Source organism: Leiobunum rupestre, chromosome 10 (genome assembly GCF_980474605.1).
Source record: "Leiobunum rupestre chromosome 10, qqLeiRupe1.1.hap1, whole genome shotgun sequence".
NCBI classification, from domain to species: Eukaryota; Metazoa; Arthropoda; class Arachnida; order Opiliones; family Sclerosomatidae; genus Leiobunum; species Leiobunum rupestre.
Genome location: NC_143393.1, coordinates 14,626,240 through 14,651,278, shown reverse-complemented (window position 1 = coordinate 14,651,278; position 25,039 = coordinate 14,626,240). Strand labels below are relative to the sequence as shown.

The 25,039-nt window shown below is 48.2% G+C and overlaps 33 non-coding genes across 33 annotated transcripts; all 33 read left to right on the top strand.

Moving 5' to 3' along the window:
* Positions 1-1,189: 1,189 nt before the first annotated feature.
* Positions 1,190-1,261, top strand: TRNAP-AGG (transfer RNA proline (anticodon AGG)). The gene has a single exon. It is a non-coding gene; the product is annotated as a tRNA-Pro (tRNA).
* Positions 1,262-1,984: 723 nt separating this feature from the next.
* On the top strand, positions 1,985-2,056 carry TRNAP-CGG (transfer RNA proline (anticodon CGG)). The gene has a single exon. It is a non-coding gene; the product is annotated as a tRNA-Pro (tRNA).
* A 723-nt stretch (positions 2,057-2,779) lies between these two features.
* On the top strand, positions 2,780-2,851 carry TRNAP-AGG (transfer RNA proline (anticodon AGG)). Its single transcript has one exon. It is a non-coding gene; the product is annotated as a tRNA-Pro (tRNA).
* A 7,288-nt stretch (positions 2,852-10,139) lies between these two features.
* TRNAP-CGG (transfer RNA proline (anticodon CGG)) lies at positions 10,140-10,211 on the top strand. The gene has a single exon. It is a non-coding gene; the product is annotated as a tRNA-Pro (tRNA).
* Positions 10,212-10,916: 705 nt separating this feature from the next.
* Positions 10,917-10,988, top strand: TRNAL-AAG (transfer RNA leucine (anticodon AAG)). The gene has a single exon. It is a non-coding gene; the product is annotated as a tRNA-Leu (tRNA).
* Positions 10,989-11,688: 700 nt separating this feature from the next.
* TRNAP-UGG (transfer RNA proline (anticodon UGG)) lies at positions 11,689-11,760 on the top strand. The gene has a single exon. It is a non-coding gene; the product is annotated as a tRNA-Pro (tRNA).
* A 564-nt stretch (positions 11,761-12,324) lies between these two features.
* On the top strand, positions 12,325-12,396 carry TRNAP-AGG (transfer RNA proline (anticodon AGG)). The gene has a single exon. It is a non-coding gene; the product is annotated as a tRNA-Pro (tRNA).
* Positions 12,397-12,642: 246 nt separating this feature from the next.
* Positions 12,643-12,714, top strand: TRNAP-UGG (transfer RNA proline (anticodon UGG)). The gene has a single exon. It is a non-coding gene; the product is annotated as a tRNA-Pro (tRNA).
* Positions 12,715-12,801: 87 nt separating this feature from the next.
* On the top strand, positions 12,802-12,873 carry TRNAP-UGG (transfer RNA proline (anticodon UGG)). The gene has a single exon. It is a non-coding gene; the product is annotated as a tRNA-Pro (tRNA).
* Positions 12,874-13,754: 881 nt separating this feature from the next.
* On the top strand, positions 13,755-13,826 carry TRNAP-UGG (transfer RNA proline (anticodon UGG)). Its single transcript has one exon. It is a non-coding gene; the product is annotated as a tRNA-Pro (tRNA).
* Positions 13,827-14,390: 564 nt separating this feature from the next.
* TRNAP-AGG (transfer RNA proline (anticodon AGG)) lies at positions 14,391-14,462 on the top strand. Its single transcript has one exon. It is a non-coding gene; the product is annotated as a tRNA-Pro (tRNA).
* A 246-nt stretch (positions 14,463-14,708) lies between these two features.
* On the top strand, positions 14,709-14,780 carry TRNAP-UGG (transfer RNA proline (anticodon UGG)). The gene has a single exon. It is a non-coding gene; the product is annotated as a tRNA-Pro (tRNA).
* An 87-nt stretch (positions 14,781-14,867) lies between these two features.
* TRNAP-UGG (transfer RNA proline (anticodon UGG)) lies at positions 14,868-14,939 on the top strand. Its single transcript has one exon. It is a non-coding gene; the product is annotated as a tRNA-Pro (tRNA).
* A 1,517-nt stretch (positions 14,940-16,456) lies between these two features.
* Positions 16,457-16,528, top strand: TRNAP-UGG (transfer RNA proline (anticodon UGG)). The gene has a single exon. It is a non-coding gene; the product is annotated as a tRNA-Pro (tRNA).
* Positions 16,529-16,774: 246 nt separating this feature from the next.
* On the top strand, positions 16,775-16,846 carry TRNAP-UGG (transfer RNA proline (anticodon UGG)). Its single transcript has one exon. It is a non-coding gene; the product is annotated as a tRNA-Pro (tRNA).
* Positions 16,847-17,092: 246 nt separating this feature from the next.
* TRNAP-UGG (transfer RNA proline (anticodon UGG)) lies at positions 17,093-17,164 on the top strand. Its single transcript has one exon. It is a non-coding gene; the product is annotated as a tRNA-Pro (tRNA).
* An 87-nt stretch (positions 17,165-17,251) lies between these two features.
* On the top strand, positions 17,252-17,323 carry TRNAP-UGG (transfer RNA proline (anticodon UGG)). The gene has a single exon. It is a non-coding gene; the product is annotated as a tRNA-Pro (tRNA).
* Positions 17,324-17,410: 87 nt separating this feature from the next.
* On the top strand, positions 17,411-17,482 carry TRNAP-UGG (transfer RNA proline (anticodon UGG)). Its single transcript has one exon. It is a non-coding gene; the product is annotated as a tRNA-Pro (tRNA).
* Positions 17,483-18,523: 1,041 nt separating this feature from the next.
* TRNAP-UGG (transfer RNA proline (anticodon UGG)) lies at positions 18,524-18,595 on the top strand. Its single transcript has one exon. It is a non-coding gene; the product is annotated as a tRNA-Pro (tRNA).
* Positions 18,596-18,841: 246 nt separating this feature from the next.
* On the top strand, positions 18,842-18,913 carry TRNAP-UGG (transfer RNA proline (anticodon UGG)). Its single transcript has one exon. It is a non-coding gene; the product is annotated as a tRNA-Pro (tRNA).
* Positions 18,914-19,159: 246 nt separating this feature from the next.
* TRNAP-AGG (transfer RNA proline (anticodon AGG)) lies at positions 19,160-19,231 on the top strand. Its single transcript has one exon. It is a non-coding gene; the product is annotated as a tRNA-Pro (tRNA).
* Positions 19,232-19,318: 87 nt separating this feature from the next.
* Positions 19,319-19,390, top strand: TRNAP-UGG (transfer RNA proline (anticodon UGG)). The gene has a single exon. It is a non-coding gene; the product is annotated as a tRNA-Pro (tRNA).
* A 1,200-nt stretch (positions 19,391-20,590) lies between these two features.
* On the top strand, positions 20,591-20,662 carry TRNAP-UGG (transfer RNA proline (anticodon UGG)). Its single transcript has one exon. It is a non-coding gene; the product is annotated as a tRNA-Pro (tRNA).
* Positions 20,663-21,067: 405 nt separating this feature from the next.
* TRNAP-UGG (transfer RNA proline (anticodon UGG)) lies at positions 21,068-21,139 on the top strand. Its single transcript has one exon. It is a non-coding gene; the product is annotated as a tRNA-Pro (tRNA).
* Positions 21,140-22,020: 881 nt separating this feature from the next.
* Positions 22,021-22,092, top strand: TRNAP-UGG (transfer RNA proline (anticodon UGG)). Its single transcript has one exon. It is a non-coding gene; the product is annotated as a tRNA-Pro (tRNA).
* An 87-nt stretch (positions 22,093-22,179) lies between these two features.
* On the top strand, positions 22,180-22,251 carry TRNAP-UGG (transfer RNA proline (anticodon UGG)). The gene has a single exon. It is a non-coding gene; the product is annotated as a tRNA-Pro (tRNA).
* A 405-nt stretch (positions 22,252-22,656) lies between these two features.
* On the top strand, positions 22,657-22,728 carry TRNAP-UGG (transfer RNA proline (anticodon UGG)). The gene has a single exon. It is a non-coding gene; the product is annotated as a tRNA-Pro (tRNA).
* Positions 22,729-22,974: 246 nt separating this feature from the next.
* Positions 22,975-23,046, top strand: TRNAP-UGG (transfer RNA proline (anticodon UGG)). Its single transcript has one exon. It is a non-coding gene; the product is annotated as a tRNA-Pro (tRNA).
* An 87-nt stretch (positions 23,047-23,133) lies between these two features.
* Positions 23,134-23,205, top strand: TRNAP-AGG (transfer RNA proline (anticodon AGG)). Its single transcript has one exon. It is a non-coding gene; the product is annotated as a tRNA-Pro (tRNA).
* Positions 23,206-23,451: 246 nt separating this feature from the next.
* Positions 23,452-23,523, top strand: TRNAP-UGG (transfer RNA proline (anticodon UGG)). The gene has a single exon. It is a non-coding gene; the product is annotated as a tRNA-Pro (tRNA).
* Positions 23,524-23,769: 246 nt separating this feature from the next.
* TRNAP-AGG (transfer RNA proline (anticodon AGG)) lies at positions 23,770-23,841 on the top strand. The gene has a single exon. It is a non-coding gene; the product is annotated as a tRNA-Pro (tRNA).
* Positions 23,842-24,087: 246 nt separating this feature from the next.
* Positions 24,088-24,159, top strand: TRNAP-UGG (transfer RNA proline (anticodon UGG)). The gene has a single exon. It is a non-coding gene; the product is annotated as a tRNA-Pro (tRNA).
* An 87-nt stretch (positions 24,160-24,246) lies between these two features.
* Positions 24,247-24,318, top strand: TRNAP-UGG (transfer RNA proline (anticodon UGG)). Its single transcript has one exon. It is a non-coding gene; the product is annotated as a tRNA-Pro (tRNA).
* Positions 24,319-25,039: the final 721 nt, after the last annotated feature.

Here is a 25,039-nt window from a genome sequence, read left to right as displayed (position 1 = left end):
ATGTTTTTGCCGACCTGTTTAATGGAGGAGACTTCAACGGGTTAGGCACGATATTTACATCTTTAGCATTTACTAACGCGGGCTGTTGGTCTAGGGGTATTATTCTCGCTTCTGGTGCGAGAGGTCCCGGGTTCAAATCCAAGACTGACCTCGCGAAGAGTGTTTTTGCCGACCAGTTTTATGGAAGAGACTTCAACGGGTTAGGCACCATATTTACATCTTGAGCACATGGGAACGTGGTCCGTTGGACTAGGGGTATGATTCTCGCTTCGGGTGCAAGAGGTCCCGGGTTCAAATCCCGGACGGACCCCGCGATGAGTGTTTTTGCCGACCAGTTTTATGGAGGAAAGTTCAACGGGTTAGTTATGATATTTTCATCTTGAGCATGATATGACGTGTTCCTTGGTCTAGGGGTATGATTCTCGCTTCGGGTGCGAGAGGTCCCGGGTTCAAATCCCGGACGGACCCCTCGAAGAATGTTTTTGCCGACCTGTTTAATGGAGGAGACTTCAACGGGTTAGGCACGATATTTACATCTTTAGCATTTACTAACGCGGGCTGTTGGTCTAGGGGTATTATTCTCGCTTCTGGTGCGAGAGGTCCCGGGTAAAAATTCCGGACGGACCCCGCGAAGAGTGTTTTTGCCGACCTGTTTTATGGAGGAGACTTCATCAGGTTAGGCACCATATTTACATCTTGACCACACAATAACGTGGTCATTCGTCTAGGGGTATGATTCTCGCTTAGGGTGCGAGACGTCCCGGGGTCAAATCCCGGACGGACCCCGCGAAGAGCGTTTTTGCCGACCAGTTTTATGGAGTAGACTTCATAGGCGTAGGCACAATATTTACATCCTGAGCACTAGATAGCGTGGTCTGTTATTCTAAGGGTATGATTCTCGCTTTAGGTGCGAGAGGTCCCAGGTTCAAATCCAAGACTGACCTCGCGAAGAGTGTTTTTGCCGACCAGTTTTATAAAGGAGACTTCAACGGGTTAGGCACGATATTTACATCTTGACCCGATGTAACGTGGTCCATTCGTCTAGGGGTATGATTCTCGCTTCGGGTGCTAGAGGTCCCGGGTTCAAATCCCAGACGGACCCCGCGATGAATGTTTTTGCCGACCAGATTTATGGATGAGACTTCAACGGGTTTTGCGCGATATTGAGATCGTCAGCACAATACCACTTGGTCCGTTGGTCTAGGGGTATGGTTCTCGCTTAGGGTGCGAGAGGTCCCGGGTTCAAATCCCGGCCGGACCCCGCGATGAGTGTTTTTGCCGACCAGTTTTATGGAGGAGACTTCAACGGGTTAGTCAACATATTTACATCTTAAGCGCAACTGAACGTGGTTCGTTGGTCTAGGAGTATGATTATCGCTTCGGGTGCGAGAAGTCCAAGGTTCAAATCCAAGACGGACCCCGCGATGACTGTTTTTGCCGACCAGTTTTATGGAGGAGACTTCAACGGGTTAGGCACGATATTTACTTCTTGACCACATTGTAACGTGGTACATTCGTCTAGGGGAATGATTCTCGCTTCGGGTGCGAGAAGTCCAAGGTTCAAATCCAAGACGGACCCCGCGATGACTGTTTTTGCCGACCAGTTTTATGGAGGAGACTTCAACGGGTTAGGCACGATATTTACTTCTTGAGCAAAAGATAACGTGGTGCGTTGGTCCAGGGGTATGATTCTCGCTTTGGGTGCAAGAAGTCCAAGGTTCAAATCCAAGACGGACACCGCGATGAGTGTTTTTGCCGACCAGTTTTATGGAGGAAAGTTCAACGGGTTAGGCACGATATTTACTTCTTGAGAAATCGATAACGCGGTGCGTTGGTCTAGGGGTATGATTCTCGCTTTGGGTGCGAGAAGTCCCGGGTACAAATCCAAGACGGACCCCGCCATGAGTGTTTTTGCCGACCAGTTTTATGGAGGAGACTTCATCAGGTTAGGCACAATATTTACATCTTGACCACAATGCAACGTGGTCCGTTGGTCTAGGGGTATGATTCTTGCTTCGGGTGCGAGAGGTCCCGGGTTCAAATCCCGGACGGACCCCGCGAAGAATGTTTTTGCCGACCAGATTTATGGAGGAGACTTCAACGGGTTAGGTACGATATTTACTTCTTGAGCAAAAGATAACGTGGTCCGTTGGTCTAGGGGTATGATTCTCGCTTTGGGTGCGAGAAGTCCCAGGTTCAAATCCAAGGCGAATCCCGTGATGAGTGTTTTTGCCGACCAGTTTTATGGAGGAAAGTTCAACGGGTTAGGCACGATATTTACTTCTTGGGCAAACGATAACGTAGTGCGTTGGTCTAGGGGTATGATTCTCGCTTTGGGTGCGAGAGGTCCCGGGTGTAAATCCAAGACGGACCCCGTGATGAGTGTTTTTGCAGACCAGTTTTATGGAGGAGACTTCATCAGGTTAGGCACAATATTTACATCTTGACCTCTAAATAACGTGGTCCATTCGTCTAGGGGAATGATTCTCGCTTCGGGTGCGAGAGGTCCCGGGTTCAAATCCCGGACGAACCCCGCGATGAATGTTTTTGCCGACCAGTTTTATGGAGAAGACTTCAACGGGTTAGGCACGATATTTACTTCTTGAGCAAAAGATAACGTGGTCCGTTGGTCTAGGGGTATGATTCTCGAGTTGGGTGCGAGAAGTCCCAGGTTCAAATCCAAGGCGGATCCCGCGATGAGTGTTTTTGCCGACCAGTTTTATGGAGGAAAGTTCAACGGGTTAGGCACGATATTTACTTCTTGAGCAAATGATAACGTGGTGCGTTGGTCTAGGGGTATGATTCTCGCTTAGGGTGCGAGAGGTCCCGGGTTCAAATCCCGGACGGACCCCGCGAAGAATGTTTTTGCCGACCAGATTTATGGAGGAGACTTCAACGGGTTAGGCACCATATTTACATCTTGAGCACAAGTGTGGTACTTTGGTCTAGGGGTATGATTCTCGCTTAGGGTGCGAGAAGTACCACGTTAAATCCCGGGCGGACCCCGCGATGAGTATTTCTGCCGACCAGATTTATGGCGGAAAGTTCAACGGGTTATGTACGATATTTAGATCTTGACCACATACCAACGTGGTCCGTTGGTCTAGGGGTATGATTCTTGCTTCGGGTGCGAGAGGTCCCGGGTTCAAAATCCGGACGGACCCCGGAGAGAATGTTTTTGCCGACCAATTTTATGGAGGAGACTTCAACGGGTTATGCACGATATTTAGATCTTGAGCACTTAACAGCGTGATCCGTTGGTCTAGGGGTATGATTCTTGCTTCGGGTGCGAGAGGTTCAGGGTTCAAATCCCGGACGGACCCCGATATGAATATTTTTGCCGACCAGTTTTATGGAGTAGACTTCATAGGCGTAGGCACGATATTTACATCTTGAGCCCAATGTTAGTCCAGGGGTATGATTATCGCTTTGGTTTCGAGAGGTTCCGGGTTCAAATCCCGGACGGACCCCGCGAAGAATGTTTTTGCCGACCATATTTATAGAGGAGACTTCAACGGGTTAGGCACGATATTTAGATCGTTAGCACAAAACCACTTGGTCCGTTGGTCTAGGGGTATGATTCTCGCTTAGGGTGCGAGAGATCCCGGGTGGACCCCTCTAAGAATGTGTTTGCCGACCTGATTTACAGATGAGACTTCAACGGGTTAGTCAACATATTTACATCTTAAGCACAACTGAACGTGATTCGTTAGTCTACTAGTATGATTTTCGCTTTGGTGCGAGAGGTCCCGGGGTCAAATCCCGGAGGTCCCCGCGAAGAATGTTTTTGCCGACCAGATTTATGGAGGAGTATTCAACGGGTTAGGCATCATATTTACATCTTGAGCACAAATGTGGTACTTTGGTCTAGGGGTATGATTCTCGCTTCGGATGCTAGAGGTCCCGGGTTCAAATCACGGACGGACCCCGCGATTAATGTTTTTTGCCAACCAGATTTATGGAGGAGACTTGAACGGGTTTTGCACGATATTTACATCTTGAGCATATATAAACGTGGTCCGTTGGTCTAGGGGTATGATTCTTGCTTAGGGTGCGAGAGATCCCGGGTTCAAAATCCCGGACGGATCCCCGAATGAATGTGTTAGGGTCTAACATTTGAATATCGCGCGCGTATCAATAAAAATGTTGTAACGCGATGGCGCCACAGTCTGGCGCTTTTTATCACTCTTCCCGGTAAAAAAAGGTGTTCACGATATATGGTGGCGGGACATCTTGCGATAGGTGATAATGCATTGTTTATTGTTTGTACGTTAATAATATAGATAATTAAGTGTTAACAAGCCAGTTAATAAATGATCATATTGTTAACCAATGAGTCATTAATTAAGTAGAGTAAAACTTAACAATGGCGACGGATAGGGATTATTATCTCTGCGCTTTAACGAGTTATCACGCCTCGTTCTGAAGCCTTGGTTCCAGACAATAGCAATTTTGTCAGCATATTTCTGTTGAAGAGATCTGTAAGTCAATCACCATGGCTAACACAGTGGCACAGTTTCCAGAATTCGATGATTCAACTACTCAATGGACAATATATGCTGAACGTTTAGAATTATATTTTATTGCCAATGATATTGTAGAGATACCAGTAGTTGCAGCCACCCAAGCTTCCAACCAAGCAAAGAATGATGCCATCAAAATCAAGAAAAGGGCAATATTGTTAACTGTGTTGGGAGCAAAGACTTACACTATCCTTCGCAGTCTGATATCACCTGCGAAACCCACGGACAAGACTTATGATGAATTGATTACTCAATTGACATCACATTTTGACCCGGTACCGTCTGAACTAGTTGAGAGAAGCAAATTTTACCATAGAAATCAAGAACCAGGCGAGTCAATTGCAAGTTTCGTTTCTACCATTAGAAAATTTTCTGAATTTTGTGATTTTGGCCCTACTTTGGATTTATATTTACGTGATCGTTTTGTTTTCGGAATATATGATGACAAAATCCGTAAAACATTATTGGCTGAAAAGGCACTCACTCTCCAGAAGGCGATCACAATTGCACAATCAATGGAAACTGTGGAGCGCGACGCTTCCGTTATAAAGGGTCACAAGCCTGATGATAAGAACTTTGCATCAGTAAACAAGATTTCTCAACGACAGCGTAACAGTAACAATCAGAAACTAAACAACCTTGCGAAACAGCCCAATACAATGAGCAACCAGACCAAACCTCAATCACAGAAAGTGGGAAGCGGTCACCAACAAAAGAAATGCCTTCGATGTCTTAGTACTACACATCCAGAGTGGGATTGCAGTTTTCGTACTGCGGAATGCTATAAATGTCACAAAACTGGTCACATAGCTAAAGCATGTCGAGGAGGACGTCGCACACCGCCACAGCAAAATCAGAATAGTAACAAGGGGAATTTTCACCATGTTGACCGCCAGTCTACCTCCTACAACAGAAACAATAGACAGAAAGCCAATCACATAGCGGAAGATAACCACCAGCTGCAAAGCCTTGATAGAGAAAATAACCGCATGTCACAAGTTGAGAATTCATCTGAATACGAAATTTTCCATATTCACGAGTCTACTCCGTTACGAAGTCAAATTAACAAAGTTAAAAACACGTCGCTAATACTTGAACCAATCAAGGTGTCGTGTTTAGTCAACCAAGTGCCCATCGTTTTTGAATTGGACACTGGCTCCGCCCATACCCTTGTTCCTGAAATTGTAATAACCCAACTGCCGAACTTAGGCAAAATAGACAAGAGTCCTTTGCTCTTATCGTCTTTCTCCGGTCACTCGGTTGAAGTCCAAGGACAAGCAGTCGTTCAAGTCAAATACAATGGAATTATCCTATCGTTACCAATTGTATTTTACCGAGGACATGGCCCAAATCTCGTTGGCCGTGAATGGATTTTTTCCGATTTTAATATTATTCCAAGACCTCGTAAATCTGTTGGCCACGTCACCGTTTTCCCGGACCGTTTGCAAAGAATATTAGACAATCACGAACGTGTATTTTCGCCCGGTATGGGGCGTTTGAAGAATGTAAAGGTCAATATTCATGTGCGCGAAGACGCACCGACGCCTCGCTTCCACAAAGCACGTACCGTGCCATATCACTTACGAGAAAAGGTGGATGCTGAAATCGCTAGACTGGAAAACGAAAATGTTATAAGCTCAATTCCTTCTGCTGAGTTTGCGTCTCCAATTGTACCCATTTTAAAAGGAAGTGGCACCATCCGATTGTGCGGAGACTATAAAGTCACAACGAATAAAATTATAGACGTCGACCAATATCCCATTCCCAAGGTGGACGACATATTCGCCAAACTGGCAGGGTGCAAAGTTTTTGCACGTTTGGACATGCGCAATGCGTATAACCAATTGGAACTCGATGAAGCGTCCAGAAAATATTTAGCAGTGAGCACACCTAAAGGCCTTTACCAGTTCAATTGCTTGCCATTTGGAATTGCCAGTGCGTCCGCAATTTTTCAAAAACATATTGAAATTGTACTTCAAGGTCATCCACAAACTCTACCTTTTCAGGATGATATTATTATCGGCGAAAGAAATTCAGATGCACTCTTAACGACATTAGACAGCGTACTGGACACAATCGAAGAATCTGGTCTAAAATTGAACAAGGAGAAATGCCTGTTCAATGTTGACGCCGTTGATTTTTTGGGATACCGCCTCGACAAGGACGGACTCCATCCACAAACCCAGAAACTATCAGCCATTCGAGACGCACCTACTCCTAAGAATGTAGATGAATTGCGATCGTTTATCGGCCTGATAAATTATTACGCTCGTTTCATCCCTAATTCTTCAACTCTGCTGAATCCGTTCTACAATCTTTTAGCGAAATCTGTAAAATGGGAATGGACTGCACTACACCAACGCACCTTTGAAGCCGCCAAACAAGCCATCCAGTCTACCGATTTGTTGGTACTATTTGATCCAAACAAAGAAATAATTTTAGCGTGCGACGCTTCGCCGTTTGGATTAGGGGCAGTCATTTCACACTGCATTGATGGCGAGGAACGCCCAATTGCATTTGCCTCTCGGACACTTACCTCAGCAGAAAAGAATTATCCCCAAATCGAGAGAGAGGCACTGTCCATTGTTTTCGGAGTTACCCGTTTCCGTGACTACCTTCTGGGAAAATCTTTCACTCTGGTCACCGACCATAAACCATTGGTCGCGATTTTCAACGAAAACAAACCCGTGCCGTCAATGGCAGCTGCCAGACTGCAACGCTGGGCTCTTGTTTTGTCGGCCTACAATTACAGAATTATTCACAAGAAGGGAACTCACCATGGTAATGCAGATGCGCTTAGCCGTCTACCTTTGCAAGTCCCTGACGAGGAACCACCTTTACCTATGGAATTGGTTCTTTTACTTCGCGCGGAAAATGCACCAATTAACGCCAAACTCATGTCTACAGCCACCGATGAAGACACAGTACTATCGAAAGTCATGTTATGTATGCAGACTGGTTGGCCTTCGAAAACCGAACTCGATGATGAATTAAAAAAATATCAGAAACGAAACCGAGAAATTTCTATAGCAGACAAAATACTCTTATTGGGTAACAGAGTAATTGTTCCCACGGCGCTGCGACCATCGATCACCAAAGAACTACACAGTACACACCAGGGTCTAAGATCAATGAAGGAGTTAGCGCGTTCCAAAGTTTGGTGGCCTGACATTGACAAAGATTTAGAAGCCACGTCTAGAAATTGCGAAGTATGTTTCCGACACGCACCAATGCCTCCAAAACAATTTTCTATGTGGATTCCTGAGACAGAACCCTGGCGTAAAGTGCATATAGACTTCGCGGGTCCTATCGAAAACCAGTACCTTTTAATCACTGTCGATGCCGCTTCTAAATGGCTTGAAGTCGATGTAACGACAAACACCTCGTCTGCTACCGTTATTGGATATTTAAGACAACATATCACTCGCTTTGGTATCATGGACACCCTTGTTAGCGATAACGGTCCCTGTTTTACCAGCGACGAATTTCGTCAATTCACTGACACGAACGGAATTATCCACAAGACAACCGCGCCGTACCATCCAGCATCCAACGGCCAAGCCGAACGGTCGGTCAGAACTGTTAAGACGACACTCAAAAAGATATCTGGTGGTTCGTCACCCGAAATTCAGCTCGTCGGAGATGGTTTAGAACGTTACAAAGAAGGGTCTTTGCAAATTCGCGTATCGCGCTTTTTAATGAACTATAGAAGAACTCCTATCCACAGAGGACCTTCTCCGTCTGAACTCATGTTAAGCCGACCGATCCGAACGCGCCTCGATTTGTTCCGACCTCAACAAACCCGCAGCTCGATTGCGATCCCACCATTTTCCACAAACGAACCCTTTTCGCGACAAAAATACAGCGTCTCTCAGCCCGTTTTCGCCCGCAACTTTGGTCGAGGAGCCAAATGGCTTCCTGGTCATGTCGTCAAGCTACTGGGAAACATGATGGTTAGCGTTGGACTTTTTGACGGCGCGATAGTGAGACGACATAGAAATCAACTACGCATAAGGGGGGGAAAGCACAACGATGGGACTCCAATTGGTGAAAACTTTAGTCAGCAACGCAAAACCCAACCGTTGCCATCTTCAAGTAATTCCGAGCTTCCGAAACTGATCTCCATAACCACCAAAACAGCTCAGAACATCCCAAGCCCAACCCAACGCACAAATGTCAAAATGCGTAATCTACCAAACTGCAGATCTACATCACCACCATCAACATCCGTAGACGGAAATCAAACCTCGCGGAGAGTAACTACGAGAAACAGCGGTTTACCAACTAGACTGTCGACCTCCAACACATCCGTGCAACAACCATTTCTGACTCCTAGTTCAACCTCCCAGAATCAGTCGAACACAACTACAGTATCTATATCACAATCTCAGCACGTTAACCAGCCACAAACACGACGCTCAACTCGTGTGCGTAAACCACGTCAACTATTTGACATATAATCGGTATTTGGAACTTTCACTAAAATCGGGAAGGTGATGTTAGGGTCTAACATTTGAATATCGCGCGCGTATCAATAAAAATGTTGTAACGCGATGGCGCCACAGTCTGGCGCTTTTTATCACTCTTCCCGGTAAAAAAAGGTGTTCACGATATATGGTGGCGGGACATCTTGCGATAGGTGATAATGCATTGTTTATTGTTTGTACGTTAATAATAAAGATAATTAAGTGTTAACAAGCCAGTTAATAAATGATCATATTGTTAACCAATGAGTCATTAATTAAGTAGAGTAAAACTTAACAGAATGTTTTTGCCGACCGGTTTTATGGAGGAGACTTCAACGGGTTAGGCACGATATTTAAATCTTGAGCACATATCAACGTGGTCCGTTGGTCTAGGGGTATGATCCTCGCTTAGGGTGCGAGAGATCCCGGGTGGACTCCGCGATGAGTGATTTTGCCGACCATATTTATAGATGAGACTTCAACGGGTTAGGCACCATATTTACATCTAGAGCACAAGTGTGGTACTTTGGTCTAGGGGTATGATTCTCGCTTAGGGTGCGAGACGTCCCGGGGTAAAATCCCGGACGGTCCCCGCGAAGAATGTTTTTGCCCACCAGATTTATGGAGGAGACTTCAACGGGTTAGGCACCATATTTAAATCTTGAGCACAAGTGTGGTAATTTGGTCTAGGGGTATGATTCTCGCTTAGGGTGCGAGAGGTCCCGAGTTCAAATCCCGGGCGGACCCCACGATGAATGTTTTTGCCAACCAGATTTATGGAGGAGACTTCAACGGGTTTTGCACGATATTTACATCGTCAGCATGAAACACGTGGACCGTTGGTCTAGGGGTATGATTCTCGCTTAGGGTGCGAGAGGTCCCGAGTTCAAATCCCGGGCGGACCCCACGATGAATGTTTTTGCCAACCAGATTTATGGAGGAGACTTCAACGGGTTTTGCACGATATTTACATCGTCAGCATGAAACACGTGGACCGTTGGTCTAGGGGTATGATTCTCGCTTCGGGTGCGAGACGTTAAGGGTTCAAATCCCGGACGGAACCCGCGAAGAGTATTAATGCCGACCAGATTTATGGAGGAGACTTCAACGGGTTAGGCACCATATTTACATCTTGAGCACATAGGAACGTGGTCCGTTGGTCTAGGGGTATGATTCTCGCTTCGGGTGCGAGAGGTCCCGGGTTCAAATCCCGGACGGACCCCTCTAAGAATGTGTTTGCCGGCCAGTTTTATGGAGGTGACTTCAACGGGTTATGCACAATATTTACATCGACAGCGCAACAAAACGTGGTCCGTTAGTCCAGGGGTATGATTCTCGCTTAGGGTGCGAGAGATCCCGGGTGGACCCCTCTAAGAATGTGTTTGCCGACCTGATTTAAAGATGAGACTTCAACGGGTTAGTCAACATATTTACATCTTAAGCACAACTGAACGTGGTTCGTTAGTCTACTAGTATGATTTTCGCTTTGGGTGCGAGAGGTCCCGGGGTCAAACCCCGTAGGTCCCCGCGAAGAATGTTTTTGCCGACCAGATTTATGGAGGAGTATTCAACGGGTTAGGCATCATATTTACATCTTGAGCACAAGTGTGGTACTTTGGTCTAGGGGTATGATTCTCGTTTCGGGTGCGAGAGGTCCCGGGTTCAAATCCCGGACGAACCCCGCGATGAATGTTTTTGCCGACCAGTTTTATGGAGAAGACTTCAACGGGTTAGGCACGATATTTACTTCTTGAGCAAAAGATAACGTGGTCCGTTGGTCTAGGGGTATGATTCTCGAGTTGGGTGCGAGAAGTCCCAGGTTCAAATCCAAGGCGGATCCCGCGATGAGTGTTTTTGCCGACCAGTTTTATGGAGGAAAGTTCAACGGGTTAGGCACGATATTTACTTCTTGAGCAAATGATAACGTGGTGCGTTGGTCTAGGGGTATGATTCTCGCTTAAGGTGCGAGAGGTCCCGGGTTCGAATCCCGGACGGACCCCGCGAAGAATGTTTTTGCCGACCAGATATATGGAGGAGACTTCAACGGGTTAGGCACCATATTTACATCTTGAGCACAAGTGTGGTACTTTGGTCTAGGGGTATGATTCTCGCTTAGGGTGCGAGAAGTACCACGTTAAATCCCGGGCGGACCCCGCGATGAGTATTTCTGCCGACCAGATTTATGGCGGAAAGTTCAACGGGTTATGCACGATATTTAGATCTTGACCACATACCAACGTGGTCCGTTGGTCTAGGGGTATGATTCTCGCTTAGGGTGCGAGAGGTCCCGGGTGGACCCCTCTAAGAATGTGTTTGCCGACCTGATTTAAAGATGAGACTTCAACGGGTTAGTCAACATATTTACATCTTAAGCACAACTGAACGTGGTTCGTTAGTCTACTAGTATGATTTTCGCTTTGGGTGCGAGAGGTCCCGGGGTCAAACCCCGTAGGTCCCCGCGAAGAATGTTTTTGCCGACCAGATTTATGGAGGAGTATTCAACGGGTTAGGCATCATATTTACATCTTGAGCACAAGTGTGGTACTTTGGTCTAGGGGTATGATTCTCGTTTCGGGTGCGAGAGGTCCCGGGTTCAAATCCCGGACGAACCCCGCGATGAATGTTTTTGCCGACCAGTTTTATGGAGAAGACTTCAACGGGTTAGGCACGATATTTACTTCTTGAGCAAAAGATAACGTGGTCCGTTGGTCTAGGGGTATGATTCTCGCTTTGGGTGCAAGAGGTCCCGGGTTCAAATCCCGGACGGACCCCGTGAATAATATTTATGCCAACCAGATTTATGGAGGAGACTTCAACGGGTTAGGCACCATATTTACATCTTGAGCACATGGGAACGTGGTCCGTTGGTTTAGGGGTATGTTTCTCGCTTTGGGTGCGAGAGGTCCCGGGTTCAAATCCCGGACGGACCCAGCGAAGAATATTTATGAAAACCAGATTTATGGAGGAGACTTCAACGGGTTAGGCACGATAATTAGATCGTCAGCACAAAAGCAATTGGTCCGTTGGTCTAGGGGTATGATTCTCGCTTTGGGTGCGAGAGGTCACGGGTTCAAATCTCGGACGGACCCAGCGAAGAATGTTTGTGCCAACCAGATTTGTGGAAGAGACTTCAACGGGTTAGGCACCATATTTACATCTTGAGCACTAGATAGCGTGGGCTGTTATTCAAGCGGTATGATACTCGCTTTAGGTGCGAGAGGTCCCGGTTTCAAATCCCGGACGGACCCCGCGAAGAATGTTTTTGCCAACCAGATTTATGGAGGAGACTTCAACGGGTTTTGCACGAAATTTACATCTTGAGCACGTATCAACGTGGTCCGTTGGTCTAGGGGTATGATTCTCGCTTAGGGTGCGAGAGGTCCCGGGTTCAAATCCCGGACGGACCCCGCGAAGAATATTTATGCCAACCAGATTTATGGAAGAGACTTCATCGGGTTAGGCACCATATTTACATCTTGAGCACATGGGAACGTGGTCCGTTGGTCTAGGGTTATGTTTCTCGCTTTGAGTGCGAGAGGTTCCGGGTTCAAATCCCGGACGGACCCTGCGAAGAATATTTATGCCAACCAGATTTATGGAAGAGACTTTAACGGGTTATGCACGATAATTAGATCGTCAGCACAAAAGCAATTGGTCCGTTGGTCTAGGGGTATGATTCTCGCTTTGGGTGCGAGAGGTCCCGGGTTCAAATCCCGGACGGACCCAGCGAAGAATATTTATGAAAACCAGATTTATGGAGGAGACTTCAACGGGTTAGGCACCATATTTACATCTTGACCCCATTGTAACGTGGTCCGTTGGTCTAGGGGTATGATTCTCGCTTTGGGTGCGAGAGGTCCCGGGTTCAAATCCCGGACGGACCCCGCGATGAATGTTTTTGCCGACCAGTTTTATGGAGGAGACTTCAACGGGTTATGTACGATATTTAGATCTTGAGCACCTAACAGCGTGATTCGTTGGTCTAGGGGTATGATTCTTGCTTCGGGTGCGAGAGGTCCCGGGTTCAAATCCCGGACGGACCCTGCGAAGAATATTTATGCCAACCAGATTTATGGAAGAGACTTCAACGGGTTATGCACGATATTTACATCGTCAACGCAAAACCACGTGGTCCCTTGGTCTAGGGGTGTGATTCTCGTTGCGGGTGCGAGAGGTTCCGGGTTCAAATCCCGGACGGACCCCGCGAAGAATCTTTTTGCCGACCATATTTATGGAGGAGACTTCAACGGGTTAGGCACGATATTTACATCTTGAGCAGAAGATAACGTGGTCCGTTGGTCTAGGGGTATATTATCGCTTAAGGTATGAGAGGTCCTGTGTTCAAATTCTAAACGGACATCACGAAGAATGTTTTTGCCGACCAGATTTATGGATGAGACTTCAACGGGTTATGCACGACAATTAGATCGTCAGCACAAAACCACTTGGTCCGTTGGTCTTGGGGTATGATTCTCGCTTTGGGTGCGAGAGGTCCCGGGTTCAAATCCCGGACTGACCCCGCGATGAATGTTTTTGCCGACCAGTTTTATGGAGGAGACTTCATGGGCTTCGGCACGATATTTACATCTTGAGCACTAGATAGCGTGGGCTGTTATTCAAGCGGTATGATACTCGCTTTAGGTGCGAGAGGTCCCAGGTTCAAATCCAAGACGGACCCCGCGAAGAGGGTTTTTGCCGACCAGTTTTATGGAAGAGACTTCAACGGGTTAGGCACCATATTTACATCTTGAGCAAAAGATAACGTGGTCCGTTGGTCTAGGGGTATGATTCTCGCTTTGGGTGCAAGAGGTCCCGGGTTCAAATCCCGGACGGACCCCGTGAATAATATTTATGCCAACCAGATTTATGGAGGAGACTTCAACGGGTTAGGCACCATATTTACATCTTGAGCACATGGGAACGTGGTCCGTTGGTTTAGGGGTATGTTTCTCGCTTTGGGTGCGAGAGGTCCCGGGTTCAAATCCCGGACGGACCCAGCGAAGAATATTTATGAAAACCAGATTTATGGAGGAGACTTCAACGGGTTAGGCACGATAATTAGATCGTCAGCACAAAAGCAATTGGTCCGTTGGTCTAGGGGTATGATTCTCGCTTTGGGTGCGAGAGGTCACGGGTTCAAATCTCGGACGGACCCAGCGAAGAATGTTTGTGCCAACCAGATTTGTGGAAGAGACTTCAACGGGTTAGGCACCATATTTACATCTTGAGCACTAGATAGCGTGGGCTGTTATTCAAGCGGTATGATACTCGCTTTAGGTGCGAGAGGTCCCGGTTTCAAATCCCGGACGGACCCCGCGAAGAATGTTTTTGCCAACCAGATTTATGGAGGAGACTTCAACGGGTTTTGCACGAAATTTACATCTTGAGCACGTATCAACGTGGTCCGTTGGTCTAGGGGTATGATTCTCGCTTAGGGTGCGAGAGGTCCCGGGTTCAAATCCCGGACGGACCCCGCGAAGAATATTTATGCCAACCAGATTTATGGAAGAGACTTCATCGGGTTAGGCACCATATTTACATCTTGAGCACATGGGAACGTGGTCCGTTGGTCTAGGGTTATGTTTCTCGCTTTGAGTGCGAGAGGTTCCGGGTTCAAATCCCGGACGGACCCTGCGAAGAATATTTATGCCAACCAGATTTATGGAAGAGACTTTAACGGGTTATGCACGATAATTAGATCGTCAGCACAAAAGCAATTGGTCCGTTGGTCTAGGGGTATGATTCTCGCTTTGGGTGCGAGAGGTCCCGGGTTCAAATCCCGGACGGACCCAGCGAAGAATATTTATGAAAACCAGATTTATGGAGGAGACTTCAACGGGTTAGGCACCATATTTACATCTTGACCCCATTGTAACGTGGTCCGTTGGTCTAGGGGTATGATTCTCGCTTTGGGTGCGAGAGGTCCCGGGTTCAAATCCCGGACGGACCCCGCGATGAATGTTTTTGCCGACCAGTTTTATGGAGGAGACTTCAACGGGTTATGTACGATATTTAGATCTTGAGCACCTAACAGCGTGATTCGTTGGTCTAGGGGTATGATTCTTGCTTCGGGTGCGAGAGGTCCCGGGTTCAAATCCCGGACGGACCCTGCGAAGAATATTTATGCCAACCAGATTTATGGAAGAGACTTCAACGGGTTATGCACGATATTTACATCGTCAACGCAAAACCACGTGGTCCCTTGGTCTAGGGGTGTGATTCTCGTTGCGGGTGCGAGAGGTTCCGGGTTCAAATCCCGGACGGACCCCGCGAAGAATCTTTTTGCCGACCATATTTATGGAGGAGACTTCAACGGGTTAGGCACGATATTTACATCTTGAGCAGAAGATAACGTGGTCCGTTGGTCTAGGGGTATATTATCGCTTAAGGTATGAGAGGTCCTGTGTTCAAATTCTAAACGGACATCACGAAGAATGTTTTTGCCGACCAGATTTATGGATGAGACTTCAACGGGTTATGCACGACAATTAGATCGTCAGCACAAAACCACTTGGTCCGTTGGTCTTGGGGTATGATTCTCGCTTTGGGTGCGAGAGGTCCCGGGTTCAAATCCCGGACTGACCCCGCGATGAATGTTTTTGCCGACCAGTTTTATGGAGGAGACTTCATGGGCTTCGGCACGATATTTACATCTTGAGCACTAGATAGCGTGGGCTGTTATTCAAGCGGTATGATACTCGCTTTAGGTGCGAGAGGTCCCAGGTTCAAATCCAAGACGGACCCCGCGAAGAGGGTTTTTGCCGACCAGTTTTATGGAAGAGACTTCAACGGGTTAGGCACCATATTTACATCTTGAGCACATTGGAACGTGGTCCGTTGGACTAGGGGTATGATTTTCGCTTTGGGTGCAAGAGGTCCCGTGTTCAAATCCCGGACGGACCCCGCGAAGAATATTTATGCCAACCAGATCTATGGAAGAGACTTCAACGGGTTAGGCACCATATTTACATCTTGAGCACATGGGAACGTGGTCCGTTGGTCTAGGGGTATGTTTCTCGCTTTGGGTGCGAGAGGTTCCGGGTTCAAATCCCGGACGGACCCCGCGAATAATATTTATGCCAACCAGATTTATGGAAGAGACTTCAACGGGTTAGGCACCATATTTACATCTTGACCACAATGTAGCGTGGTCCGTTCGTCTAGGGGTATGATTCTCGCTTTAGGTGCGAGAGGTCCCGGGGTCAAATCCCGGACGGACCCAGCGAAGTATGTTTGTGCCAACCAGATTTGTGGAGGAGACTTCAACGGGTTAGGCACCATATTTACATCTTGAGCACATGGGAACGTGGTCCGTTGGACTAGGGGTATGATTCTCGCTTTGGGTGCAAGAGGTCCCGGGTTCAAATCCCGGACGGACCCCGCGAAGAATATTTATGCCAACCAGATTTATGGAAGAGACTTCAACGGGTTAAGCACCATATTTACATCTTGACCACAATGTAGCGTGGTCCGTTGGTCTAGGGGTATGATTCTCGCTTTGGGTGCAAGAGGTCCCGGGTTCAAATCCCGGACGGACCCCGCGAATAATATTTATGCCAACCAGATTTATGGAGGAGACTTCAACGGGTTAGGCACCATATTTACATCTTGAGCACATGGGAACGTGGTCCGTTGGTCTAGGGGTATGTTTCTCGCTTTGGGTGCGAGAGGTCCCGGGTTCAAATCCCGGACGGACCCAGCGAAGAATATTTATGAAAACCAGATTTATGGAAGAGACTTCAACGGGTTAGGCACCATATTTACATCTTGACCACAATGTAGCGTGGTCCGTTGGTCTAGGGGTATGATTCTCGCTTTGGGTGCAAGTGGTCCCGGGTTCAAATCCCGGACGGACCCCGCGAATAATATTTATGCCAACCAGATTTATGGAGGAGACTTCAACGGGTTAGGCACCATATTTACATCTTGAGCACATGGGAACGTGGTCCGTTGGTCTAGGGGTATGTTTCTCGCTTTGGGTGCGAGAGGTCCCGGGTTCAAATCCCGGACGGACCCAGCGAAGAATATTTATGAAAACCAGATTTATGGAGGAGACTTCAACGGGTTAGGCACGATAATTAGATCGTCAGCACAAAAGCAATTGGTCCGTTGGTCTAGGGGTATGATTCTCGCTTTGGGTGCGAGAGGTCCCGGGTTCAAATCCCGGACGGACCCTGCGAAGAATATTTATGCCAACCAGAGTTATGGAAGAGACTTCAACGGGTCATGCACGATAATTAGATCGTCAGCACAAAAGCAATTGGTCCGTTGGTCTAGGGGTATGATTCTCGCTTTGGGTGCGAGAGGTCCCGGGTTCAAATCCCGGACGGACCCAGCGAAGAATATTTATGAAAACCAGATTTATGGAGCAGACTTCAACGGGTTAGGCACCATATTTACATCTTGACCCCATTGTGACGTGGTCCGTTGGTCTAGGGGTATGATTCTTGCTTTGGGTGCGAGAGGTCCCGGGTTCAAATCCCGGACGGACCCCGCGATGAATGTTTTTGCCGACCAGTTTTATGGACGAGACTTCAACGGGTTATGTACGATATTTAGATCTTGAGCACCTAACAGCGTGATTCGTTGGTCTAGGGGTATGATTCTTGCTTCGGGTGCGAGAGGTCCCGGGTTCAAATCCCGGACGGACCCTGCGAAGAATATTTATGCCAACCAGATTTATGGAAGAGACTTCAACGGGTTATGCACGATATTTACATCGTCAACGCAAAACCACGTGGTCCCTTGGTCTAGGGGTGTGATTCTCGCTGCGGGTGCGAGAGGTTCCGGGTTCAAATCCCGGACGGACCCCGCGAAGAATCTTTTTGCCGACCATATTTATGGAGGAGACTTCAACGGGTTAGGCACGACAATTAGATCGTCAGCAGAAAACCACTTGGTCCGTTGGTCTTGGGGTATGATTCTCGCTTTGGGTGCGAGAGGTCCCGGGTTCAAATCCCGGACTGACCCCGCGATGAATGTTTTTGCCGACCAGTTTTATGGAGGAGACTTCATGGGCTTAGGCACGATATTTACATCTTGAGCACTAGATAGCGTGGGCTGTTATTCAAGCGGTATGATACTCGCTTTAGGTGTGAGAGGTCCCAGGTTCAAATCCAAGACGGACCCCGCGAAGAGGGTTTTTGTGGACCAGTTTTATGGAAGAGACTTCAACGGGTTAGGCACCATATTTACATCTTGAGCACATGGGAACGTGGTCCGTTGGACTAGGGGTATGATTCTCGCTTTGGGTGCAAGAGGTCCCGGGTTCAAATCCCGGACGGACCCCGCGAAGAATATTTATGCCAACCAGATCTATGGAAGAGACTTCAACGGGTTAGGCACCATATTTACATCTTGAGCACATGGGAACGTGGTCCGTTGGTCTAGGGGTATGTTTCTCGCTTTGGGTGCGAGAGGTTCCGGGTTCAAATCCCGGACGGACCCCGCGAATAATATTTATGCCAACCAGATTTATGGAAGAGACTTCAACGGGTTAGGCACCATATTTACATCTTGACCACAATGTAGCGTGGTCCGTTGGTCTAGGGGTATGATTCTCGCTTTGGGTGCGAGAGGTCCCGGGTTCAAATCCCGGACGGACCCCGCGAAGAATGTTTTTGCCGACCAGTTTTATGGAAGAGACTTCAACGGGTTAGGCACCATATTTACATCTTGAGCACATGGGAACGTGGTCCGTTGGACTAGGGGTATGATTCTCGCTTTGGGTGCGAGAGGTCCCGGGGTCAAATCCCGGACGGACCCAGCGAAGTATGTTTGTGCCAACCAGATTTGTGGAGGAGACTTCAACGGGTTAGGCACCATATTTACATCTTGAGCACATGGGAACGTGGTCCGTTGGTCTAGGGGTATGATTCTCGCTTTGGGTGCGAGAGGTCCCGGGTTCAAATCCCGGACGGACCCCGCGAAGAATGTTTTTGCCGACCAGTTTTATGGAAGAGACTTCAACGGGTTAGGCACCATATTTACATCTTGAGCACATGGGAACGTGGCCCGTTGGTCTAGGGGTATGTTTCTCGCTTTGAGTGCGAGAGGTTCCGGGTTCAAATCCCGGACGGACCCTGCGAAGAATATTTATGCCAACCAGATTTATGGAAGAGACTTCAACGGGTTATGCACGATAATTAGATCGTCAGCACAAAAGCAATTGGTCCGTTGGTCTAGGGGTATGATTCTCGCTTAGGGTGCGAGAGGTCCCGGGTTCAAATCCCGGACGGACCCAGCGAAGAATATTTATGAAAACCAGATTTATGGAGGAGACTTCAACGGGTTAGGCACCATATTTACATCTTGACCCCATTGTAACGTGGTCCGTTGGTCTAGGGGTATGATTCTCGCTTTGGGTGCGAGAGGTCCCGGGTTCAAATCCCGGACGGACCCCGCGATGAACGTTTTTGCCGACCAGTTTTATGGAGGAGACTTCAACGGGTTATGTACGATATTTAGATCTTGAGCACCTAACAGCGTGATTCGTTGGTCTAGGGGTATGATTCTTGCTTCGGGTGCGAGAGGTCCCGAGTTCAAATCCCGGACGGACCCTGCGAAGAATATTTATGCCAACCAGATTTATGGAAGAGACTTCAACGGGTTATGCACGATATTTACATCGTCAACGCAAAACCACGTGGTCCCTTGGTCTAGGGGTGTGATTCTCGCTGCGGGTGCGAGAGGTTCCGGGTTCAAATCCCGGACGGACCCCGCGAAGAATCTTTTTGCCGACCATATTTATGGAGGAGACTTCAACGGGTTAGGCACGATATTTACATCTTGAGCAGAAGATAACGTGGTCCGTTGGACTAGGGGTATGATTCTCGCTTTGGGTGCAAGAGGTCCCGGGTTCAAATCCCGGACGGACCCCGCGAAGAATATTTATGCCAACCAGATCTATGGAAGAGACTTCAACGGGTTAGGCACCATATTTACATCTTGAGCACATGGGAACGTGGTCCGTTGGTCTAGGGGTATGTTTCTCGCTTTGGGTGCGAGAGGTCCCGGGTTCAAATCCCGGACTGACCCCGCGATGAATGTTTTTGCCGACCAGTTTTATGGAGGAGACTTCATGGGCTTAGGCACGATATTTACATCTTGAGCACTAGATAGCGTGGGCTGTTATTCAAGCGGTATGATACTCGCTTTAGGTGCGAGAGGTCCCAGGTTCAAATCCAAGACGGACCCCGCGAAGAGGGTTTTTGCCGACCAGTTTTATGGAAGAGACTTCAACGGGTTAGGCACCATATTTACATCTTGAGCACATGGGAACGTGGTCCGTTGGACTAGGGGTATGATTCTCGCTTTGGGTGCAAGGGGTCCCGGGTTCAAATCCCGGACGGACCCCGCGAAGAATATTTATGCCAACCAGATCTATGGAAGAGACTTCAACGGGTTAGGCACCATATTTACATCTTGAGCACATGGGAACGTGGTCCGTTGGTCTAGGGGTATGTTTCTCGCTTTGGGTGCGAGAGGTCCCGGGGTCAAATCCCGGACGGACCCAGCGAAGTATGTTTGTGCCAACCAGATTTGTGGAGGAGACTTCAACGGGTTAGGCACCATATTTACATCTTGACCACAATGTAACGTGGTCCGTTGGTCTAGGGGTATGATTCTCGCTTTGGGTGCGAGAGGTCCCGGGTTCAAATCCCGGACGGACCCCGCGAAGAATGTTTTTGCCAACCAGATTTATGGAGGAGACTTCAACGGGTTTTGCACGATATTTACATCTTGAGCACATATCAACGTGGGCCGTTGGTCTAGGGGTATGTTTCTCGCTTTGGGTGCGAGAGGTTCCGGGTTCAAATCCCGGACGGACCCCGCGAATAATATTTATGCCGACCAGATTTATGGAAGAGACTTCAACGGGTTAGGCACCATATTTACATCTTGAGCACATGGGAACGTGGTCTGTTGGTCTAGGGGTATGATTCTCGCTTTGGGTGCGAGAGGTCCCGGGGTCAAATCCCGGACGGACCCAGCGAAGTATGTTTGTGCCAACCAGATTTGTGGAGGAGACTTCAACGGGTTAGGCACCATATTTACATCTTGACCACAATGTAACGTGGTCCGTTGGTCTAGGGGTATGATTCTCGCTTTGGGTGCGAGAGGTCCCGGGTTCAAATCCCGGACGGACCCCGCGAAGAATGTTTTTGCCAACCAGATTTATGGAGGAGACTTCAACGGGTTTTGCACGATATTTACATCTTGAGCACATATCAACGTGGGCCGTTGGTCTAGGGGTATGTTTCTCGCTTTGGGTGCGAGAGGTTCCGGGTTCAAATCCCGGACGGACCCCGCGAATAATATTTATGCCGACCAGATTTATGGAAGAGACTTCAACGGGTTAGGCACCATATTTACATCTTGAGCACATGGGAACGTGGTCTGTTGGTCTAGGGGTATGTTTCTCGCTTTGGGTGCAAGAGGTCCCGGGTTCAAATCCCGGACGGACCCAGCGAAGAATATTTATGAAAACCAGATTTATGGAGGAGACTTCAACGGGTTAGGCACCATATTTACATCTTGACCCCAATGTAACGTGTCCGTTGGTCTAGGGGTATGATTCTCGCTTTGGGTGCGAGAGGTCCCGGGTTCAAATCCCGGACGGACCCCGCGAAGAATGTTTTTGCCGACCAGTTTTATGGAGGAGACTTCATGGGCTTAGGCACGATATTTACATCGTGTGCACTAGATAGCGTGGGCTGTTATTCAAGCGGTATGATACTCGCTTTAGGTGCGAGAGGTCCCAGGTTCAAATCCAAGACGGACCCCGCGAAGAGGGTTTTTGCCGACCAGTTTTATGGAAGAGACTTCAACGGGTTACGCACCATATTTACATCTTGAGCACATGGGAACGTGGTCCGTTGGACTAGGGGTATGATTCTCGCTTTGGGTGCAAGAGGTCCCGGGTTCAAATCCCGGACGGACCCCGCGAAGAATATTTATGCCAACCAGATCTATGGACGAGACTTCAACGGGTTAGGCACCATATTTACTACTTGACCACAATGTAACGTGGTCCGTTGGTCTAGGGGTATGATTCTCGCTTTGGGTGCGAGAGGTCCCGGGTTCAAATCCCGGACGGACCCAGCGAAGAATATTTATGAAAACCAGATTTATGGAGGAGACTTCAACGGGTTAGGCACCATATTTACATCTTGACCCCAATGTAACGTGGTCCGTTGGTCTAGGGGTATGATTCTCACTTTGGGTGCGAGAGGTCCCGGGTTCAAATCCCGGACGGACCCCGCGATGAATGTTTTTGCCGACCAGTTTTATCGAGGAGACTTCATGTTCTTAGGCACGATATTTACATCTTGAGCACTAGAGAGCGTGGGCTGTTATTCAAGCGGTATGATACTCGCTTTAGGTGCGAGAGGTCCCAGGTTCAAATCCAAGACGGACCCCGCGAAGAGGGTTTTTGCCGAACAGTTTTATGGAAGAGACTTCAACGGGTTAGGCACCATATTTACATCTTGAGCACATGGGAACGTGGTCCGTTGGACTAGGGGTATGATTCTCGCTTTGGGTGCAAGAGGTCCCGGGTTCAAATCCCGGACGGACCCCGCGAAGAATATTTATGCCAACCAGATTTATGGAAGAGACTTCAACGGGTTAGGCACCATATTTACATCTTGACCACAATGTAACGTGGTCCGTTGGTCTAGGGGTATGATTCTCGCTTTGGGTGCAAGAGGTCCCGGGTTCAAATCCCGGACGGACCCCGCGAATAATATTTATGCCAACCAGATTTATGGAAGAGGTTTAAACAGGTTAGGCACCATATTTACATCTTGAGCACATGGGAACGTGGTCCGTTGGTCTAGGGGTATGATTCTCGCTTTGGGTGCGAGAGGTCCCGGGGTAAAATCCCGGACGGACCCAGCGAAGAATGTTTGTGCCAACCAGATTTGTGGAGGAGACTTCAACGGGTTAGGCACCATATTTACATCTTGACCACAATGTAACGTGGTCCGTTGGTCTAGGGGTATGATTCTCGCTTTGGGTGCGAGAGGTCCCGGGTTCAAATCCCGGACGGACCCCGCGAAGAATGTTTTTGCCAACCAGATTTATGGAGGAGACTTCAACGGGTTTTGCACGATATTTACATCTTGAGCACATGTCAACGTGGTCCGTTGGTCTAGGGGTATGATTCTCGCTTAGGGTGCGAGAGGTCCCGGGTTCAAATCGCGGACGGACCCCGCGAAGAATATTTATGCCAACCAGATTTATGGAAGAGACTTCAACGGGTTAGGCACCATATTTACATCTTGAGCACATGGGAACGTGGTCCGTTGGTCTAGGGGTATGTTTCTCGCTTTGGGTGCGAGAGGTCCCGGGTTCAAATCCCGGACGGACCCCGCGAAGAATATTTATGCCAACCAGATTTATGGAAGAGACTTCAACGGGTTAGGCACCATATTTACATCTTGACCCCAAGGGAACGTGGCCCGTTGGTCTAGGGGTATGATTCTCGCTTTGGGTGCGAGAGGTCCCGGGTTCAAATCCCGGACGGACCCCGCGATGAATGTTTTTGCCGACCAGTTTTAAGGAGGAGACTTCATGGGCTTAGGCACGACATTTACATCTTGAGCACTAGATAGCGTGGGCTGTTATTCAAGCGGTATGATACTCGCTTTTGGTGCGAGAGGTCCCAGGTTCAAATCCAAGACGGACCCCGCGAAGAGGGTTTTTGCCGACCAGTTTTATGGAGGAGACTTCAACGGGTTTTGCACGATATTTACATCTTGAGCACGTATCAACGTGGTCCGTTGGTCTAGGGGTATGATTCTCGCTTAGGGTACGAGAGGTCCCGGGTTCAAATCCCGGACGGACCCCGCGAAGAATATTTATGCCAACCAGATTTATGGAAGAGACTTCAACGGGTTAGGCACCATATTTACATCTTGAGCACATGGGAACGTGGTCCGTTGGTCTAGGGGTATGTTTCTCGCTTTGAGTGCGAGAGGTCCCGGGTTCAAATCGCGGACGGACCCTGCGAAGAATATTTATGCCAACCAGATTTATGGAAGAGACTTAAACGGGTTATACACGATAATTAGATCATCAGCACAAAAGCAATTGGTCCGTTGGTCTAGGGGTATGATTCTCGCTTTGGGTGCGAGAGGTCCCGGGTTCAAATCCCGGACGGACCCAGCGAAGAATATTCATGAAAACCAGATTTATGGAGGAGACTTCAACGGGTTAGGCACCATATTTACATCTTGACCCCAATGTAACGTGGTCCGTTGGTCTAGGGGTATGATTCTCGCTTTGGGTGCGAGAGGTCCCGGGTTCAAATCCCGGACGGACCCCGCGATGAATGTTTTTGCCGAACAGTTTTATGGAGGAGACTTCAACGGGTTATGTACCATATTTAGATCTTGAGCACTTAACAGCGTGATTCGTTGGTCTAGGGGTATGATTCTTGCTTCGGGTGCGAGAGGTTCCGGGTTCAAATCCCGGACGGACCCCGCGAAGAATCTTTTTGCCGACCATATTTATGGAGGAGACTTCAACGGGTTAGGCACGGTATTTACATCTTGAGCAGAAGATAACGTGGTCCGTTGGTCTAGGGGTATATTATCGCTTAAGGTATGAGAGGTCCTGTGTTCAAATTCTAAACGGACATCACGAAGAATGTTTTTGCCGACCAGATTTATGGATGAGACTTCAACGGGTTATGCACGACAATTAGATCGTCAGCACAAAACCACTTGGTCCGTTGGTCTTGGGGTATGATTCTCGCTTTGGGTGCGAGAGGTCCCGGGTTCAAATCCCGGACTGACCCCGCGATGAATGTTTTTGCCGACCAGTTTTATGGAGGAGACTTCGTGGGCTTAGGCACGATATTTACATCTTGAGCACTAGATAGCGTGGGCTGTTATTCAAGCGGTATGATACTCGCTTTAGGTGCGAGAGGTCCCAGGTTCAAATCCAAGACGGACCCCGCGAAGAGGGTTTTTGCCGACCAGTTTTATGGAAGAGACTTCAACGGGTTAGGCACCATATTTACATCTTGAGCACATGGGAACG